General features: G+C 38.9%; 1 long non-coding RNA gene across 1 annotated transcript in view; it reads right to left on the bottom strand.

The window, feature by feature from the left end:
- LOC109551126 (uncharacterized) overlaps positions 1-15,845 on the bottom strand; it is an 87,924-nt gene extending 72,079 nt beyond the window's left edge. The window contains exon 1 of the long non-coding RNA XR_012326995.1: positions 12,743-15,845. This is a non-coding gene — a long non-coding RNA (uncharacterized lncRNA). The remainder of the gene's footprint in view (positions 1-12,742) is intronic.
- Positions 15,846-22,761: the final 6,916 nt, after the last annotated feature.

Here is a 22,761-nt window from a genome sequence, read left to right as displayed (position 1 = left end):
TAGTTCCTCTTTGGCAGGTGTTCATAGCAATGTGATACATACCTCTGAGTTCTTTTACAGGAACTATGGCCCCCACCCAGGTGGAGGTTGGTAACTACAGGCTAAACACAAGAACATGGACCCCAAACTGGTTGGAACTAGAAGGCTAATGATTGAGATTCCTGGAACACCACCCTGTTACCTCACCACCAACCAGTCAGAGGAGAGTTAGACTCCCTGCAACCCAAAATTTGCCTATAAAACCTTCTTCCCTGAAACCCACTGGGGCGTTCAGGTCTTTTGAGCATGAGCCACCCATTCTCCTTTCTTGGCCCTGCAATAAACGTACTGTGGGATTCCATACCATATGATATTCTGGAAAAGGTAAAACTATGGAGACAGCAAAAGGATCAGTGGTTTCCTAGGGCTTGGGGTGGGAAGGAAAAAAGGATGAATTGGTGGAGCACAGGGAATTTTTAGGTCAGTGAAACTATTCTGTATGATACTATAGGGTAGATACATAACTTTATGCATTTGTCAAAATCCATAGACCTATACAACACACAGAATGAACCTTAATGTAAACTATGGACTTTAGTTAATAATAATGTATCAGTGTAGGTTCATCAATTGTAACAAATGTACCACTGTAGTAGGAGATGTTGATAATAGGGGAGGCTATGCATGTGTGAGGGCCAAGGGGTATATGGGAAATCTCTGTTCTTTCCACTCAGTTGTGCTAAGAACCTAAAACTGCTCTAAAAAATAAAGCTTATTTTAAAAAATTAGACTGCAGTATTGATGAAAAGATAGAAAGAGCAGAAAGTATAAGTATAGAGAGCCCAGAAACAGACCCCTACACTTATGGAGATTTGATTTATGACAAAGATAACATGGCAGAGTAGTAGGGAAAGGATATTACTTACAATAAATGGTCCCAGCACAATTGTAAATCCATTTATAATAAAAGAAACATAACCCCCTAATTCACACCATACAGAAAAATGATTTCGAGGTAAATTGTAGATCTAAATGCAAAGGCCAAAAATAAGGCTCCTAGAAGGTAATGAAGAGAGTATTTTCATGGTTTAAGGAAAAGGAAAGACTTCTTAAACCTGACACACAAAATGGTAACTATCAAGGAAAACTCTGACAAATTTGAATAAATTAAAATCAAGACACCTTTAAGATAGTAAGAAGATAACCCATGGAGTGGGAGAAGTTCTTAATATTATTTATAACTGACAAAGTGCTCATGTCTAATGGACATTTAAAAAGAAAATTATCCCTACAAATGAATGAGAAAACGTCAGACGACTCAACAGAAAAATGAACAAGAAATTTGAACAGGTACTATATGAAAAGTCTATCCAAAATGCTGATAACCATATACAAACACATGAAACCTCATCAATGATCAGAGAAATGCAAATTAAAGTCACATGAGGTACTACTATATACCTACTAGAAGGGCTAAAAGTAAAAACAATTTTTTAAAAAAACTTGACAATACAAGCTATTGGTCAGGATGGGAAGCAGAAGGAATTCTCACCCACTACTGGTGGAGGGTGTAAATTGGAAGAACCACTCTGGAAAACAGTTTGACATAACTACTAAAATTGAAAATATGCAGACCTTATGACCCAGGAATTCCACTTCTAGATAGATATCCCACATAAATGAGTGTAAGCGTACACATAGTGCAAGAATGTTCCTTGCACCATATTTACAGTTGCTTCAAACTGGAATAAGCCAATGTCCATCAATAGTAAACTTGACAAAGTGTGATGTGTTCATACAATGAACTATTGTAACACAATAAAAACGAACAAGATAAAGCTACACACTGAACCTAGGTGAATCTCACAAACCTAATGTTGAGCTAAATAAAGCAAACCTGGAACACTTTAAAAAAGATGGTTCCATTTAAAATAGCTGATTTTTAGTGTGATAATTTCTAGGTCCATCCATATTGCTGCAAATGGCATTATTTCATTCTTTTTTATGGCTGAGTAATATCATGCTAAGTGAAGTAAGTCAGAGGGAGAAAGATAAATATCATATGCTATCACTTCTTTGTGGAATCTTAAAAATGATACAAATGAACTTATTTACGAAACAGAAACAGACTCTCAGACATAGAAAAAAATCTTACAGTTACCAAAGGGGAAAACGAGGGAGGGGGTGTATTAGGAGTTTGGGATTAGCAGATACACACTACTATATGTAAAATAGATAAACAACAAGAACCTACTGAATAGCACAGGGAACTATATCCAATACCTTGTAATAACCCATAATGCAAAAGAATCTGAAAAAGAATATATATATACATACATATAACTGAATCACTTTGCTGTACACCTGAAACTAACACAACATTGTAAATCAACTATACTTCAATAAAGAAAAAAAAAAAGATTGAGTTCTGACCCTATCAAAAGTGTTCTAGTTAACACTTGTAAGAGAACAAAGCATAGAGAACTTTAACATCTACACAAACCAACAGGACAAACTGACCGATAAGAGTGTATATACCTCGGGCTTCCCTGGTGGCACAGTGGTTGAGAGTCCGCCTGCCGATGCAGGGGACGCCGGTTCGTGCCCCGGTCCGGGAAGATCCCACATGCCGCGGAGCAGCTGGGCCCGTGAGCCATGGCCGCTGGGCCTGCGCGTCCGGAGCCTGTGCTCCGCAACGGGAGAGGCCACAACAGTGAGAGGCCCGCGTACCGAATAAAAAAAAAAAAAAAAGAGTGTATATACCTCAATGTAATATGGGGAAGAAATAAATTACACTGCTCATGCTGCAGTACCATGTGCCACGTAGAGCTGCTGGGGTCAGGAAGATGCAGTGGTCATAATGAAGAAAACTTATTATGCATGAGTGAACTCCCTCATGTTGTGTCTGGAAGATGTTATGCCTGGCAGTAGGGGACTAGTGGGAATAAAAGTTTTAAGTTCTTTTTCTGTATCCTTAAAATAAATCAGAAGTCGAACAAAATAATAAATAAAATAGCCCATACTGATCCATACTGTTTAGGGATGCATTCCTAGGTGGAATATAAATAAATATGTTTTCTTTGAAAAAATGAGATTGTTTTACAGAGTAGTTATCGTTAGGGAGAAGGGAAAAAATGATTGGGAAGGGGTACAAAAAGAACTTAAAGGGTACAGGCAACACTCTATTTTTAGTGGTTATGTAGGTTCATTTTGCATTAAATTATAGAGGTGTCTGTGACAGACAGAATCTAGGGTGAGCCCGTGATTCCCATGCTTTCTGTGGGTGGGTCCTGTGACTTGATTTTAATCAAGAGAACATGCCAAAGGTAACAGAATGTAGGTGACTGTGTGTACATAAAACTAGCCCATCTTACCAGGAGTCTCTCTCTCTGTTGCTTTCTTTGAAGAAGAAATCTGCCATATTGTGAGCTGCCATATGGAAAGGGCCAGGCAAGAAGGAGCTGAAGGTAGCCTCTGGCCAAAGCTGAAAAGAAATTGAGGCCCTCAGCCCGACAGCCTGCGAGGAAATGAACACTCCCAAAAACCACATTAGCTTGAATGCTGATGCTTCCCCAGATGAGTCTCACATAAAACAGCACACAGAGGGCCCTGGTGGCGCAGTGGTTGGGAGTCCGCCTGCCGATGCAGGGGACATGGGTTCGTGCCCCGGTCCAGGGGGATCCCACATGCCGCGGAACGGCTGGGCCCGTGGGCCATGGCCGCTGGGCCTGCGTGTCCAGGGCCTGTGCTCCGCGGCGGTGAGGGGCCCGCGTACCGCAAAATAAAAAAAAAAAAAAAAAAACAGCACAAAGAAATAAAGAGATAAGAACATGAAAAAGTAAAGAGGCAAGAAAAATTACATGAGTTCCAAAAATGTCTGTTGGGAATTCATGGAAGAGAGAGCAGAGATAAGAAGGGAGAAACAATATGTTTAAGATACAATGTTTTGTTTTGTTTAGTTTTTTGAATTTTTATTTTATATTGGAGTATAGTTGATTTACAATGTTGTGTTAGTTTTAGGTGTAAAGTGAGTCAGATACATATGTATATGCCTAAGAAGAAAGATGAAGGAAATAGGACTACAGCATAATGTTCTCAAATCTGATTCTCTTTTCCCTGGGCAATGCCTGCACCTGGGATAAGAATGTTTGGCGGCATTCCAGGGAATCGATTTGCCTTTCTTCCTTGATCCCATGTCCTGTAGCTTCTACTAAAGACGCTTTCAGTTGTTCCTGAGAACCAGGATAGAGAGTGCTTTTTTGGAAAGAGATAGACTGATGGCAGAGTCCACTATATCAGTTCCTCCTGGGCAAAATAACAAACTACCCTTAGGAGTGCCATGAAGAGCCCCACCCCATGAGTGAGAAAATAGAAAAGAAAGTCCAAATGAAATAAATCGAGGCCATAGCACAGAATGCATGGCATCATAGAAAGAGTAGGGAGAAAAGGAAGGAAAGCAGGGAGGAAAGAAGCAGAGAGCAGCATAAAAGCAAAGTGAAAGAAGAAAGTGAGGGAACAAAGAGAAGATTAGAAAGCTGATAACGACAAGCAGACAGCGAATGGTCCCCAGTGAGAGTAGGTCGCCTCCAAGATGACAGCCCAAGGAGCAGCACAATCAGTAAATCTTTGCGAACTGATTGCTCCAAAGGAGAAACCAGCAGAAATGGCTAACAGGTGAAGAGATGGAGTACGGAGAGACACCAAGACCCTGTTCTTTGGCTCATCAGCTTTTGCCAGCTCCCTATGGATCTAAGTACAAAATGCAGCGTTTGTGCAGGTCTACCTGTAGATATAATGGCATAACACGTTAGGAGTCAATTTTGTATAATTCTTTATGTATAGAGAGTAGAAAAGAATGACTAATAGTTCCATAAATGTATACATTCTCATGAAACAATTCTAGAAATACTGAATGGTAGAAAAAAAGACGATAAAAGAGTACCCAAATCCCACCTACTGGAGATTAGCATTGCTACCACATTGTAGACATCATTTCAGGTAAATCAGATATGTCTATATCTATATCTATCTATATATACACATATATATATAAACATATATATATATATATACAAGCACACACATCTAAGTACACACACACACATACACATATATGTCACACACATAACTGCATGCATGGTTGGATGAACAGAAGGATGTACACAGATACAAAACAAATAGATAAAAGATAGAAAGAGGAAGCAAGCAAGCAAGCAAAAATAAAAGACAAAGGAAGGAAGGAAGGAAGGAAAGAAGGGAGGGAGGGAGGGAAGGAAGAGAGAGTGAAAGAAAGAAAACTTTTGCAAAATGAACTTACTCTACCTGCTGTTTTCATTAAAATATTTCCATGGAGTCACATTATCTAATGTGGATACAGCAAAAATTAAGATTGCTAAGACAGAGAACATTACTCACCACTCAGTTCTACAAGGGCTAAGTCAGAACCCACTGCAGCTGACCACCAACAGCAAACCCAGAAAGGAATTCAGGATGAAAAACAGGATGAGGCACTCTGTGCTTCCTGAGAAGCAAGCCCTTCAATAGTTAGATGCATACTTCAGGAAGAATTTCAATGACCCCAGATTCTCACATCTTCCCATACACAGAAAAGCACTAAAATCATTCATCTGAGATATCTGTTCCTCACGATTAGCAGCAATCTTTTACTAAGATGTATGCTTGACGGCATGAATTTCCTAACCAAAAATCATGTATAAACTCGTTCCTCCCCTACCTTCTTGGAGCAGTTTCCTCAGAGCTACTGAGTAGCTGACTCTCAGGCTCTAGTCCTCAGCAAGACCCTGAATAAAACTTAAACTCACAGATCTTACGCTTTTTTTAAAGTCAGCACTAAGCATTTCTTTAACTTACACATATACAACCATACACTTATATAAAGAGAGAGAAAGAGACAGAGAGGAAAATTAAAAATTTACATAGTACAGACATTTCAACTTACCTTCCCTTTCACTTAAGGAGCATGAGAGACATTTCTATCTGTTCCTCATTCACAGTCAAGGACAATGTACCTCCGTAGTGCAAGTATCTCGCTGAACTGAATACGAGCTTTGGCATTCAAGAGGACATACTGTTTGCATAATATGCCTCCAAACACAAACTTACTACCCTACCTAGTACTCTAATGAGGAAACAATGATTTCTTCCAAAGCTGGAGATTAAATTGGCCGTGCTGAACTTACTAAGCAAAAGTGGCCTTCACTGCCACACACTTTCTGAGATTTTCAAAGAAAATTTTGATTACATGTAATATTCACATTCTGGGATCATGTTAAAACCTATCTCTTAAGCAAGATAAAATTTTTCACTATAAATTCAGTGTTCTTGAAATTTGCCGGAAGTTACCAAAGAACTGAAAAATTACTAAATCTCAAATCAATATTTCTGAGAGTTAATTTATAAAAAGGAACCCAAACAAAAAGACATAGAGTTATTTTTTTAAACTATGCTAAGATTCTTTCTTAATTACTTATTTTAAGTTTAGTTAATGCCTAGTCGTTCCCTTCTTGAAAGATATGGAAATTAACACCATACTTTCTCCCACCATCCCTCCCTCAATTCCCACTTTTTATTAGTTACATAATTATTTTACATTGTCAAAGTTTATAATATTACAGTCTGTTCTGTGGTCATATTCCTCATAGCTGTTTGGTCTCTAATTCCATGAGTTTCACCACTACTCCACAAATCATGACATCATCATCTATCTCTTGATGTACTACATTTTGTCATCCTGTAGATTTTTCAAGATTGGATCACAGATACCACATGATTTAGAATGTCTGTTTTACACCTTTCCACTTGCATAACTAAGCCACTTAATATTGGTAGATACTGTTCCATTGTCTTCAGACACTGACTGGTCCCGTTAAGAAAGCTGGGATCAAACGTATTTTTCCCTTGTATAAGATCTAAATTTTCTGACCACTGAATTTCCTATATTCCTAAAATATAGTAATTTCTCCTAGATGTGCCTTAACTATCAAGGTTGTTATTTTTTTCTTCCTAGGATAAACTGTGTCTTTTTTATCTGTAACTTCATGTTTTTATTTAGTTCAAAAAAGTTGTCTTCTATTATATTTTTACTCGATAATTTTTCCTTTATGTCTAGAGTTATGTAAGTATGCAATCAATACTCCTTGAATGCATAAATGATATGTTGGAATACTTTTTCTCTTCCATTTATTGTTCTCTTCTTCAGAAAATCAATTCTACTTTTGTTGATTATGCTTTCTCTGTCTTCCAATCTGACCACTTTTTTTATACCTTTCTTTTCTTTTTTTCATACCTTTCTTTTCTTTTTTTTCTTTGGCCACACTGTAGGATCTCAGTTCTTCTACCAGGAACTGAACCTGGGCCCTCAGCAGTAAAAGCACTGAGTCCTAACCACTGGACCACCAGGGAATTCCCATATACCCTTTTTAATATCTCTGTCTTTTCCTTTTTGTCTTTGTGATTCCTCAAGCCTATTCACCACTTTTACCTCTGGCTGTGTTTTCAGCACTGTGTCCTTTACTCTTGTCACTTCTGAAGTATGCTTCATCTCTGTAATGATTTTGTTTCCTTGCAGTTCTTCCCTAAATTCTACTGACACACTATTCATTTCCTGCTTGATGTATTATAGTCTCTTCACAGAACCCTTTGAGCTCTCTTTTGGAAAACATAATGTAATTTCTTAAAAAATATGTACACTTATTTGTCTGAACTCTTCCTTTCTGTTGGTAATTTTTGGGGGTTGATTCTTTTTGTGATGTATTTTTTTCTACCCTTTAAAATGGAAATAGTGAGTCTTCTTTAAATGGAGCCAACTATTAGCTAAGGAATAATGTGGACAGGGGAGAGCGATCTAGAGCAATCCACAAAGTCAATTCAGGTTCATGGCTGTGGACACAGTCTCACTGAGTCTATCTCAATTTATATGGTGGGCTCGGAGCTCTGGTGCATATGTTAAGCTAACAGTTTTAATCAGAATGAAAGGAAACAGCCATCTGGACACCTTCATCCACTTTGAAAGGGTGCTCATCGCCAACATTCCTGGCTGATGAAACATACAGATTACCAAAGAGATTGGAATATATAGAGCCCCTGCTGTGGACCCATCACTTTCAGCTACAGGCAGACCCCTCTATCTTTCTCCAGCCTTCGTGTGGAGTGAAAATTCATGGAGGTTGACACTTCTGCTCAGTGTTGTTCAGCATCACAGTGGAATATTTTCTCATCCCCAGTGAAATACTGAAATGGTAATGAAGACTGCTGGTAAATAATAAACCCAGGGATAGGCAGGGGCAAAATGAGTTAGAACCAAAAGATGTGTAACTGAAAGGGATGCTTGGGAGAGGGAGAAAGGGGATGACTCATACTCAGAATTATGTAGGAGGCAGAGTTAAGTGTATAAGAAACTCTAGTATTGGGATTTAGAGCTTGAGTACTGCAGAATTTCAGAACTGATCTGTGCCACTGGTTAGACAATCAATTAAGCTCTGATTACGCACATGTATCCTCCTGACTCATACTTCTAGTACCTACATGGAAAAGCCAAAAGCTGAAGAAGGATTCAAATCACAGCCCTGACTGCTCTGCTCCTTCCCAAGTGCTTCCTCTTGCCATTCCTAGGAATTCAGAAGCCCCAACTGATTCAGACCAGGAGCTGAGAAGCGGTGGGGAGGGGGGCGGTGCGGACGGGGACATCAAGGTGGAAGGAGGAGGGTGTGGTTGCTGAAATCTGCCAGAGGGCAGGTCCAGAGGTGGGACACCTAATGCTTTGCCCTGGGAGGATGTCTCCCCTTTGTCTCTGAGGGTTAGTGCCGCTGTCCATCAAGTCCTTTCTAGGTTATGAGTAGGTGAAAAACAGCTTCCCCGCTCTCCTTTATCCTGCTGCTGTTTGGATGGATTTAGACAAGAGGAATATCCTAGACTCTGATCTCAGCTCTACCTTTTACTTCCTTACTCCCAGGGTAAACTTTGACACTTTAACCTCTCTGGACCTGAGTTTCCTCATATGTGAGAGGTACAGTCCACTGTGTTTAAAATAAATAGGCTACAAGGATATACTGTACAGGGAATATGGCCAATATTTTATAATAACTATAAATGGAGTATAATCTTTAAAAATTGTGAATCACTGTCTTGTACACCTGAAATTTATATAATATTGTAAAGCAACTGTATCTCAATAAAAAAGAGAATTAAACTCGCAAAAAAAAAAAAAAAAAAGGAATGCCAGTGAGACTTTTCTTTTAGAGATGGCATCACTGCCAGTGAGAACTATTAACCTGGGTCTCCATAGGGCATTCCTCACTTAGGGACCTGTGTCCTGTCATAGCATAGAAGATATCCTGGGAATCTAAAGAATTATAGGATGAGTCTTTAGGTTTGGGACATTTGAGAGAAATCTGGGGCAGTTTGGGGCAGGTTGCAGTTGGGGCCATTTTATTGTTTCATTGAATATAAGGGGTTTTCCCCCCTGGTTTTCATTCTTTTTGCCACTTTAGGTGAGGTTTTTTTTTTTTTTTTAGGTGAGTTTTAAGGGAAGAAAGAGGAGTAAAAATGCTTTTACAAGTATTTAACCAGAAACTCCCTAAGTTTGGCTTAAATATTTAGCACATTTTATTACAATTCACAGTGTATGTGCAGAGGGATTTGGGGGTTTACAGCATTGAGTTTCAAGTCAGTTTAAACACTGCTCCCATCACTCCTGAGATCTTGGACCAGTGACTTAATCTCTCCATGCCTCTGTGTCTCCATAGGAGAAAAATGGAGATAATAAAATCTTAATGATAAGATTATTTGGGGGCTTAAATAAAATAACTCTTTTTTTTTTTTGCGGTACGCGGGCCTCTCACTGCTGTGGCCTCTCCCGCTGCGGAGCACAGGCTCCGGACGCACAGGCTCAGCGGCCATGGCTCACGGGCCAAGCCACTCCGCGGCATGTGGGATCTTCCCGGACCGGGTCACGAACCCACGTCCCCTGCACCAGCAGGCAGACTCTCAACCACTGAGCCACCAGGGAAGCGCTCATTCCTCATTTTGTTTTTGTGGGGTTTTTTTTTTTCGGTACACGGGCCTCTCAGTGCTGTGGCCTCTCCCGCTGCAGAGCACAGGCTCCGGACGCGCAGGCTCAGCGGCCATGGCTCACGGGCCCAGCGGCTCCGCGGCATGTGGGATCTTCCCAGACCGGGTCACGAACCCGCGTCCCCTGCATCGGCAGGCGGACTCTCAACCACTGCGCCACCAGGGAAGCCCTAAAATAACTCATTTTAAACTCTGAGCGAATAGGAGGGGAACCAAAAAAATCCTACTTAACTGTTATTATAAATTTGCCTTAAAAGTGCCAGTTTAAAGAAACAATGAAGTATTGGTTGATTTGCCAAACCTAAATCTGGATAGACCCTACTAAGGTGCAGAAGGAACATAAGTCATCCTCTTCCTCCCGCAGGTATTGGAGAAAATAAAATACCAAAATAGACAGAGGTGGCACACCTCTCCTCTTTATAGCCATGCAGTTTAGGAAGGCTTAGAATGAGTGAATAGAAATTTTCTCAAGTACTATATAGAATAAGGTAAGGTACAGAAGGAAGAAAAGGAAGGAAGGAAGGAAGGAAAGAAGGCTACTTCTGCCCTAAGAATATAAGTTGCCAATCTTATACTCTCACTGACCTGTATTATTTAAGAATTTTATTTCCTACTGTCTCTGTGAAACCAACTTATAGTCATGCTTGACATTATCAATTGATTTCTAACTTCACTTCCCCCTGGTATCTGAGAAAAGGATGAAGCCTGAAGAGATGACAGCAAGAGATATTAGGAATGTAAGCATACAAATTGCTCAATATCAGGCTATCACTGGGAGCTGAGCATTGCTTCACTGATGGGAGACTGGCTAGGGAAGCAGTGATTGTGAATTAAAGAAAGAGCTTTAAAACTGTCTTCTCCTCTGTCTATAGACAGTGGGTGAGCATACAGAGCAGATATTTGTCTGTTACAATAGATGGAACAGTTCTTTAAGACATGCCTTTATGGAGATGCCAACGATTTTATGAGAATGACTAATCCCAATTTGTAAGAAGACCCATGTACAGTTTTACAATACAGTTAACTTAAGCACATGGACAGGCAGAAAATATTTAAATGGGTTTTCCCCCAAAAGATGCCCTCTCCCTAGCTCTTCTACCCACGTTAGTCCACGTCCCTGTGCTGATTCATTTTACAGCATAAAGGAAGTTTCATTCCTTAGCTTTGGGGAAAGAACCATAACTCCCAGATTGAGTTTAAGTTGAAAACAGGGATCACTATTAAACATCCTCTGTGGATGTCAGTGCTTTAAATGTGTAACTGTCCACTAATCATGCTCATTAATCAGGGAGGCTAACTACAGAATAGCTGCAAACAAAGAAAAGCTCTGTGAGGAAGATCTGTTTAGGACACCTAATGACACTTTTGCTGGGGGACTTCTCTAAAAACAGCTAAGGAAATAAGCTAGAGACACATAATATTCAATAGGTCAGCCTTTCTATTAGTTGAATTTGCATGTTTTTATCTTTATCTTTTTATCTCTTAAACTAAGGAAACAACGTCTCAGAAGATAATTAGACATCATAGGCACCATGAAGCCATTCATCTTCAAAGCTGCTGCCTGGCAATTTGATACGTTGAGACAACTTCAGTTTCTTAATTTCCTTCATATAGTTATCACTTAAATAATTGGAACAAATTTTCTACGTCATATCCTTCCCTATTGATTTATAATTATCCAATGAATTGAAGTACTTTCCCTATTCATTCATAATTATCCAATGAATTGAAGTACTTTCCTGTAATTTCAACCATAATATAAGTGCTATAATCAGATAAGTTTAAAGTTTAATCAACTCAAACTTCTATATCTATGGAAATCTTTTAGTAATCTAAATTAAAATCACCTCTGAGAATTCACTCACTCCTCTCAATGGTATTTGGTAGTTCAAGGAGGGGCATGGTGTTAGCATTCAATGGCTTTGTATTGTATTGAGCAACAGTTATTTTCTTTAAGCACAACATAAATTACATTTTAATATCTCTACAGATTTCCATATTGACAAGAAGAAAGCAAAGCAAATTTACTAAATAAATTTGAACGGGATAGCCTAGTGTTATTACATCTCCATACTTTAAGGACATGAATTTGCTCGCTTAAAAGCCATCTGATGAAATTCTATTGCCTGTATTTTGAAGGGCAGGTAAGCTCAATCTCATTAGAGTCCATGGCGACAGTCTGGGAAAGCATATTCAAACTGCACTTCGGGAATAATCCATTTTGTTGTAAAAATCCATTTATGATATAAATACATACACACACACACACATACACACAGACACATATATTCAGGTCTACAGATCTATTGGAGGTAAAAGTCTACTAAATTAGGAAGCCACTTCTGCAGACAGTCTCTCAATACACAGTGATATCAATACTGTGAATTAATTGATGCTTTTTTCCAGTTATACATTCTATGCAGAAAATTATAAGGAAAGGGAAAAGAATAGGCTGTAAATCGCACTTACTATTAAAAAATACTTATCATTAACATTTTGAAAATACAGAATAGTATAAAAAAGGAAATAAAAATCATCTATAATGTCAATATTCAGTAATAACCACTTTAACAGTCTGGTATACACATGTATACATACATACACAAGGACTTACACATATAAGCTTTTCTTCAATTGGGATTTTACTACTATATATGCAAATGCAGCTTCTTACCTGGAAGTTTTCACTTGAAATTGTGCCATTAATTTTCTTTTTGTATTATGTACGGTCAGGCCACTCAAGATGGCTGTTCTCTCGCTCTCAGAACATCCTCTGCCCGACCAGTGGCCTGCTTCTCCTATATCTTACTCACCTGACTGACCTTCCTATGTACTTGCCCCAGGCCCCAGCTGGTGATTGTTCTTATCAAAGGGGCCGGGAGGGGCGTGCCCTTCTGCTAGTTTCCCTGGTAACTAATGAGCCCACCTGACATCAATTCTCCTTATAACTGGTAACCTCTCCCCCACCAACCCCCAGCGAAGACTGCCGCCGCGTCCTGCCCATCATTCGCTGCACGTGGTGGGGTGCCGCTCCAGGACCTTGCTTCAGACGTGTAAGCTCCCCCCTCCATTAAATCACTGATGTCTCTGTTGCTGACTCCGAGCTCGCTCTTTGTTCTTGAAGCTGGGCAAGCACAGGCCTCGTAGGCCTGCGGGGTGCAGCCCAACATATTATTAACTATATTTCCAAAACGTGTTTATTGTTAATGGCTGTTAGACTATAAGCTCCATGAGCATAGGGACTATCTTGTTTGTATAACCAGCAACAAGTATGACATAATTTATTTAACCATTTTCCTATTGTTTGACATTTAGGTGGTTTCCAAATTTTCACTGCCATAAATATTACAGTATTCTTTTTCTTTTTTTTTTTTTTTGCGGTACGCGGGCCTCTCACTGTTGTGGCCTCTCCCGTTGCGGAGCACAGGCTCCGGACGCGCAGGCGCAGCGGCCATGGCTTACGGGCCCAGCCGCTTCGCGGCACGTGGGATCTTCCTGGACTGGGGCACGAACCCGTGTCCCCTGCATCGGCAGGCAGACTCTCAACCACTGCGTCACCAGGGAAGCCCTACAGTATTCTTAATGTATGACTTTTCCCAGTCTTTCCCCATTACCTGACAGCTGTTTTGTTTCTCTCTCTCTCCCACCCTCAGAGGGGAGCTCTATTTTGCCTATTGAGTCTTTGAGCTTTTGTGATGCAGATTGAGAAGGAAAGAGGTGAAGCTGAAGTTGAAGAACAAGAGGTGTGTGGGCGCTAGGAGTGCAAGAGGGATTTTCTGAGAATTTTGGAGGACAAGAGATGTGGGAGGTAAAAAGTATTGTAGTGGTCTGTGTAGCCTCTTCACTGTGTTCTTAAAATGTAAGTACAGAAATTGAAGTGAATCAGGTGGGCTTCTTTGCCTGCCCAACATTCATCCTTTAGGATTAGGGAATCCTAGCTTCTGAAACAAACAGCCCCCAAATCTCAGTGGTTTAACATCATTAAAGTTTAGGACTCGCTCATGTCACTGTCCTTTGGGGTGTTCAGTGGGTGAACTTCAGGTGGTGACACAGGAACTCAACTCCTTCCATATGGTGGATCTGACATCCCACAGGGTCTCCGAGTCTTGCACTGGTCCTTCTACATCCTGCCTGGAGGTAAGGAAGCAGAGAGAGCACCAAGGGCTCGGCAGGAGGTTTAATGGGCCAGACCTGGAGGTGGAGTACATCGCTTTTGCTCCGTTCTGTTTTCCAGAATTCAGTCAGGTAGCCCCCATCTAGCTGCAAGGGAAATTGAGAATGTAGTTTATTGTGTCCCAGAGATGGCTAGTCTCTGTTATCACTTCCTATTCTCTGAAGTCCTGATAAAACTGTTACTCAAGGTATCTGTGTTCTCTTGGCCAAATGGTAGACGGGGCCCAAGTAAGGCTATTCGGAATCTCCATCCTTCCCAATTATTTGAATCTTGAGTAGAGTGACAAAAAGATGGAAAACATTTGGGGCTGGTTCATTCTGATGACAGTGCCCTGTAATAACCCTTCCTTCCAAGGAATGCAGGAACCATTCCTTCCTGCGAGGGGACCACCGTAGCCTGGGAACTGTCTTTTACAAGAACTAGATATTCGACTTTTCCTTCATATCCATAATCTACCCACATCCTTACAACAAATTCCTTTGCTGCCTAAGTTAGCTACAGTTATTTTTTGTTGCTTATAATCAAAGGACCCTAATACAGAATTTGAACTCTCTTTGAATTATGTTCCTTTGTTATTATTACTCATCTGTGTTTCTTCACTTATAGCACCACTTTTGGATGATGGTTTTATAAATGTTACAGAAATAATGTTGAGATAAACTGATGTGTACATAAATCTTTACCTTATTTCCAATAATTTTCCTAAACCAAATGCCTAGACCAAATATATTTTTAAAAAGCATTTTAACCCTAATTATGTATTTCAGTCATTTAAAGACCGATACAAAATCTTTTCACATCATAAACATTCCATTTCAGCTTCAGAAATTGTGTTTTCAACATTATAAGTAATAGCAAACACAAGAAAGCACTCATCACACAGCCTAGTGTTAAAGTTAGGTGATGAATCTAATCATAAGTGAGGAAATCCTTCCAGAAACTTTAGATACAGTGTGAGTTTTCTAGAACGCTGTGTCCTCAGTTGCAATAGGATGGCAAGAAAACTTGTGTCATATCCTTAGTGAGCCTTCAGTCGCTTATTTGCTTTTGGTCATGGTCAATTCAGATCTCAGTTTCAGTGGAAGCCATTCTTGGTCCTGTCTCTTTTATTCGTGTCTCTTTTCCTCCACACTGGGACATCTCTTAACCTCCGTGAAGCACCAGGCCATTAAGGTCTGCCCACATAAGTCAGTCAGGTCTTTATGAAATTGCCCATGAGGTTTTGCTGTTGCATGAAGACAAATTCTTTCATAGAGGGTTGGTTTGTCTTCTTGGTTTAGGAAAGAAAATAGGAAAATCTGGCATACAGATATTCATGTATCCCAAAAAGAAAGATAAAGAGAATTTTTCTTTTTAATTTCCAAAAAGAGGAAAAGCTTTTTTGAGCCCTGCATACCTTGGGCAATTCTTTTTTTTTTTTTCATCTACAGCATTACACTTTATTGACATATAATAACCAACTTTTAATAACACTTTATCATTGTAAAGATCTCGCCCTTTTTTTTTTAACATCTTTATTGGAGTATAATTGCTTTACAATGGTGGGTTCGTTTCTGCTTTATAACAATGGGAATCAGTTATACATATATATATATGTTCCCGTATCTCTTCCCTCTTGCGTCTCCCTCCCTCCCACCCTCCCTATCCCATCCTTCTAGGTGGTCACAAAGCACCGAGCTGATCTCCCTGTGCTATGCAGCTGCTTCTCACTAGCTGTCGATTTTACGTTTGGTAGTGTATATATGTCCATGCCACTCTCTCACTTTGTCACAGCTTACCCTTCCCCCTCCCCATGTCCTCAAGTCCATTCTCTAGTAGGTCTGTGTCTTTATTCCCATCTTACCCCTAGGTTCTCCATGACCTTTTTTTTTTTTTAATCTTAGATTCCATATATATGTGTTAGCATACGGTATTTGTTTTTCTCTTTTTGACTTACTTCACTCTGTATGACAGACTCTAGGTCCATCCACCTCACTACAAATAACTCAATTTGGTTTCTTTTTATGGCTGAGTAATATTCCATTGTATATATGTGCCACATCTTCTTTATTCATCATCTGTCAATGGGCACTTAGGTTGCTTCCATGTCCTGGCTATTGTAAATAGTGCTGCAATGAACATTGTGGTACATGACTCTTTTTAATTATGGTTTTCTCAGGGTATATGACCAGTAGTGGGATTGCTGGGTCATATGGTAGTTCTATTTTTAGTTTTTTAAGGAACCTCGTCTCATAGCGTTGTGGATGGAAAAGATACTTGATACGATTTCAATTTTCTTAAATTTACCAAGGCTTCATTTGTGACCCAAGATATGATCTATCCTGGAGAATGCTCCATGAGCACTTGAGAAGAATGTATATTCTGTTGTTTTTGGATGGAATGTCCTATAAATATCAATTAAGTCCATCTTGTTTAATGTGTCATTTAAAGCTTGTGTTTCCTTATTTATTTTCATTTTGGATGATCTGTCCATTGGTGAAAGTGGGGTGTTAAAGTCCCCTACTATGATTGTGTTACTGTTGATTTCCCCTTTTATGGCTGTTAGCATTTACTTTATGTATTGAGGTTCTCCTATGCTGGGTGCATAAATATTTACAATTGTTATATCTTCTTCTTGGATCGAGCCCTTGATCATTATATAGTGTCCTTGTCTCTTCTAATAGTCTTTATTTTAAAGTCTGTTTTGTCTGATATGAGAATTGCTATTCCAGCTTTCTTTTGATTTCCATTTTCATGGAATATCTTTTTCCATTCCCTCACTTTTCAGTCTGTATGTGTCCCTAGGTCTGAAGTGGGTCTCTTGTAGACAGCATATATACAGGTCTTGTTTCTGTATCCATTCAGCCAGTCTACATCTTTTGGTTGAAGCATTTAATCCATTTACATTTAAGGTAATTATCGATATGTATGTTCCTATTCCCATTTTCTTAATTGTTTTGGGTTTGTTATTGTAGGTCTTTTCCTTCTCTTGTGTTTCCTGCCTAGAGAAGTTCCTTCAGCATTTGTTGTAAAGTTGGTTTGTTGGTGCTGAATTCTCTTAGCTTTTGCTTGTCTGTAAAGGTTTTAATTTCTCCATCAAATCTGAATGAGATCCTTGCTGGGTAGAGTAATCTTGGTTGTAGGTTTTTCTCCTTCATCACTTTAAATATGTCCTGCCACTCCCTTCTGGCTTGCAGAGTTTCTGCTGAAAGATGAGCTGTTAACCTTATGGGGATTCCCTTGTGTGTTATTTGTTGTTTTTCCCTTCCTTGGGCAATTCTTATACAATAATATGCAACTGTGAAATTGGAATAACTGTCACTGGGTAAAATTTACCTCAGCTGTGGCCAACTCAGGCAAGTATTTTGTTATTGTTGTCCAACTTGTGTTGCTTGAAATACATTCTTTATCAAAATGTTAGCATAAAATGTTTAATTAGTATTTAACCCAAAATATAATATAATATATATATTTAAAGAAAAACAGGCACAAAATTAATTAACAATAGAAAATTTTAACAAAGCAATACAAAAGTAGGAGTGAACACTTTTAATAAAATTAGACTGAAACAAGTCTTTCTTAACTTGAAAGAAAGAAGAAAATGAAAAAGCTTTTAAAAGCCACTTAGCAAAAAGTCCTCATAGAATAATTTTGTGAGCAAATTTTAAACATCTATACAGAATAAATTTTGTTACTGAGCCCTGGAACAGTTTAAAGGAAAAGGAAATATTCCAAATACATGGTACAAACAACATTACACTATTGCCAAATCTTACTAAACTAAAAGAAAGCTACTGACCAATCTTACTTATGAATGTCAACAAAAAAATATTCTAAACAAAATGTTAGTAAATAGAATTGGATAAGACACTGAAAGGATAGTAGATCATGAATAAGTGTCATTCATTCTAGATTGCAAGGATAATTTGATATAAGTAAATAAGTTAACATACTCTTTTAGCTGCCAAAAACATTTAATTCCAAATCTTTTCCTGATTTTTTAAAAAATTTGTGAAGTTGGATGGAATGGATATTGCCTGAATGTATAAGATAAATACATATTGAAAATTTAAGGCCAGTATTTAGTGGATAAATAATGGAAATGTTTCCATTAAAGTCAGAAATAAGGATTTCTTAGATCGTCGCAATTATTTAGTACTATTCTGAACATTTGAGACAATGCAATTAATCAAGGAAATGAAATAAGAGGTATCCATCCTTGAAGGGAGGATGCAAAATTATCATAATTTCCAGCTAATATAATTTTATACTCATAAACGCCAGGAAAACAAACTGTAAAACTTTTGGAACTATTAAGAGTATCAGTAAGGTAGCTAGTTTTAAAATAAATATACAAAAATGCAGTCAGTCTTTTCGTTTACCAGTGATAACTAGTGAGAAAACTACCATGTTTACAACAACTAAAAACAAAGAAAATCAAATAGAAAAATAACTGAAAAGAAATATACAGTAATACAAGTTATAAAACTCTACCAATGCACAAAAATTAACTCAAAATGGATTAAAGACTTGAACATAAGACCTGAAGCCATAAAGCTTCTAGAATAAAACATAGTCAGTAAGCTTCTTGAAATACATAGGTCTTGGCAATGATTTTTAAATCTCATACTAAAAGCAAGAGTAACAAAAGCAAAAATAAAGTGGGACTACATCAAATTACAAAGCTTCTGCACAACAAATGCAGCAATCAACAAAATTAAAAGGCAACATACTGCATAAGAGAAAATATTTGCAAATCACACATCTGATAAGGGTTTAATATCCAAAATATATAAAGAATTCATACAACTGTGGTGATCATTTCACAGTGTATACAAATATCAAATCATTATGTTGTACACCTGAAACTAATATAATGCTTTATCAATTATACCTCAATAAAAATGAATTTAAAGACATACCTTGCTTCTGGACAGAAAGATTTGGTGTTGTAAAGATGTCACTTCTCTTTAAAATAGACTACAAATTATATGAAATTTCAATAAAAATCCAACATGACAAAAATCACTTTCAAGTTCATCTGCAAAGACCATAACAAAGGAGAGGTAGGGAGGGGACACGCACTTTCCCTATTAGATAGTAACATCTTGTATTTAGCAGTAATAGTAATAACAACAACAGCAACAACATGGATGGTATTGGCATAGGAAAAGACAGACTGTGAAGCGGGGCGGTGAGGGAATAGAAAATCACAGAAACAGACTCAAGTATTATGAAAGCTTAGTGTTGTTGGTTTGCAAACTCAGGAGCTTCCTGGGTGACATTTGAAACTGTCCCCCCCACCCCTCCATGAGGAGGCAAGCCACTCCCTATTGGTGGGTGGCAGGTTTAATAAGGAAGGGAACTTAACGATGCTTGCCATGGGTGGCTGCAAGATGAGTAGCTCTCTGCACCTGCCCCCCAGAATCTTAAAAGTTTATACAGAGGCCTTAACTGGGTTCAGTCATGCATACAGTCCAGATGGTCTCAACAACACAATACTCTCTCAAAGCTGTATCCTTGAAGGGCTTCTAGGTGGGCAGAGTAGGTGGTACATACATTCTGAGGATAGGGGAGGGGGCAAGAAGTCTCTGATTGCCCGGTGTCCAGCTTGCAGGTCAACTAGTAGTCAGGTCCTCACCATGACCTCCTCCAACAAGTGTATGATAAATGTGGCATTTCAAATCACAGGGGAAAGATTTGCTATTCACTAAATAATTTGGGGCAACTGGCAACTTAAGGGAGAAATTACATCTCATGAATTCAATTCCAGGTAGATTAAAATTTTTAATAAATGTCAAAAGTGAAACAGAAGTCTGAGTACACATTTTTAATAACAATAAAGTGCAACAAGTGTTTCCTAACTTGACACCAAAGCCAGAAACCATAAAAGAAAATGCACTTACATAGAAATTAAGTACTTCCTGGCAGCAAAAACAAAAACAAAATAACACAATTATAGAAGTGTAAAAAACTTAGAAAAAACTAGTAACACACAGGATGGACAAAGAATTACTACGACAGGATGAAGAGCTCTTACAAATCAACTATAAAAAGAAAAATGGTCAAAGACTATGAATAATCAATTCATGAAAGAACAAATTAAATGGATGAAAAGTATGAAAAGATGTTCAGTTTCATTATTTTCTAAAATAAAAAAAGAACAACAAAAAACAAATCCTTTTAAACCATAAGATTGGCATCAGGTGAATCAAGTGTTGGTCTAGAAGAGGCAAATTTTTACCTCCACCCTCTTACTATTGTTGGCTGGGCCTGAGAATTAAACTGACATAGACAGATTAACAGGAGAAAAGTATACACATTTAAATTAAGTTTTACATGACACAGGAACCCTCATAAGGAACGAAGACCCAAAGAAATGGCAGAACCTACATGCTTTTATATTAGGTTGAAAAAAAGAAGCAATTGTGGAAAAGTAACTGAACACTGTAAAGAGGGTAAAGGAAGGTAAGAATTATTTGAACAAGGTCTGTTTGTACAGAGTTCTTTCTGTCTCAGTTCCATGTCTCTGGTGATAAGAACGTCTTCCTCTTTCCTGGCACAGAGATCACACCTTTCCCATGGGAGTTTTATCTCCTGCTTTCAGGAATAAAAAGGAGGGTCTGAATGCCCATCTTGCCTCTGCTGTTTCTCACGTGCCTTTAATGCAAAATAAGCAATATGCCAAATCTGCGTATTTTGGGGTGACATGCTCTGAACTCCTTCACTGGCAAAGGGGAAAAAAAAACTGGCATTTTTCCAAAACTTCTGATAGGAGTATGAATGGATATCTTTCTGGAAGGCGTTTTTATCAATCCATATCGCAATTATAATGGCACAACTCATTCAATCCAAGATCTCATATGGAGAAATTCTCCACAAAGACATAGTTACAGCATAGGGGGGAAAATGCGTAAACATGCCCGTTGTTTTGATAATGATAAAAGCAAAACTGAAAAAACAAAACACAACAAAATGTCCGTCACTAGGTGATCGGTCAAGTAAATGAGACACTTGGCTACCATTAAAATTTAAGGCTGTAGTTTTTTATCTTTTGAGGTGGAAACACGAAATCAGCACATTTCTGAGTGGGGAAAAACGTAGGCTGCAGTAAAGGATGAATTCATTTATAAAGCATATGTCCACATATCTATACATGTGTCCATGTACATTTAGAAATCTGGAAGTTTATCTCTGGATGGTGAGATTTGGTGATTTTATGGTCTTAATGGTTTTTTTCTCATTTGATTTTTATTTGTTTATTTACTTGCTAAATGAGCATGTACCCTCTTAACTATAAAATATTAAGCTTTTCCAAAATAAGTCACCTTGCCAACCAGTTCCCCAACCCTTTTGGTTCTGTCCCTCCCTCTACACCAACAGTAGCACATTTCTTCAGTACTAAACTGCACACTTTTTTTCTCACTAGGAGCCATCTTAAAATATATGGCATCTCACAATTGCTGTTGGCCAGGAGGCTGACATGACATAGCTGTCAGTGCCTGTGTATGTGCAAACGTGGTTATAGTTATTCATATTGTCATCACTTCAGTTAATTGCAGACATCACTGGTACTACATCTGTTGAGTATAACTGGCATTTAAAATTGCTTTGGTTACTGTTGCTACATAACTAATTACCTCAAGACTTAATGGTTTAAAACAACCATGATTTTATTATCTCTCACAGCTTCTGTGGGCCAGGAATTCAGGAAGAGCTTGATCGGATGCTTCTGGTTAAGAAATCTCTCATGAGACTGCAGTCCCATAGCGGCTGGAATCAGAACAGCAGAGGCGGAGGGTGCAGGAGCACCTGGAAACTGACAAAGCATCTTTCTCTCTTTGCTAGTCTCGGGGCTTCTCCATGTGATCCTTCTGAGTTAGAATAGTTTGGGCTTCCTTGCAGCATGGCGGCCACAGACCAGCCAGACTGCTAACATGGAAGCTCTGGGCTCTAGAGCAAATATTCCAGCAAACGAGGTGGAATTTGTATCATCTTTTTCAGACCTGGCTTCAGGAGTCATGCAGTGCCACATCGGATGCTTTCCACTGGTGACACGCAAGTCACAAACTAGCCTAGATTCAAGGAATGAGAAACTAAACTTCCCCTCTTAATGCGGCAGTAGTAAGCTTCTAGAAGCACATGTGGGAAAAGAGTTATTACCGTGATCACCTTTGGGGAAAAAAATATCTGCCACAAAATGTTCTCAAAAAGATTATACTTGCGTTTAGCATTAAAATGTAAAGTTATCGGGCTTCCCTGGTGGCGCAGTGGTTGAGAGTCCGCCTGCCGATGCAGGGGACACGGGTTCGTGCCCCGGTCCGAGAGGATCCCACATGCCGTGGAGCGGCTGGGCCCGTGAGCCATGGCCGCTGAGCCTGTGCGTCCGGAGCCTGTGCTCCACAACGGGAGAGGCCACAGCAGTGACAAGGCCCGTGTACCGGAAAAAAAAAAAAAAAAAGTAAAGTTATCTTAAATCCAGAGAAGTACTACATGATAAAAACAAATCCCTTTCTTTATGTCTAACAGAACTCTTTCAA

Source organism: Tursiops truncatus, chromosome 16 (assembly GCF_011762595.2).
Source record: "Tursiops truncatus isolate mTurTru1 chromosome 16, mTurTru1.mat.Y, whole genome shotgun sequence".
Lineage (NCBI taxonomy): Eukaryota > Metazoa > Chordata > Mammalia > Artiodactyla > Delphinidae > Tursiops > Tursiops truncatus.
The sequence above is the reverse complement of the archived record's forward strand: the minus strand, read 5'-3'. Positions and strand labels throughout refer to the sequence as shown.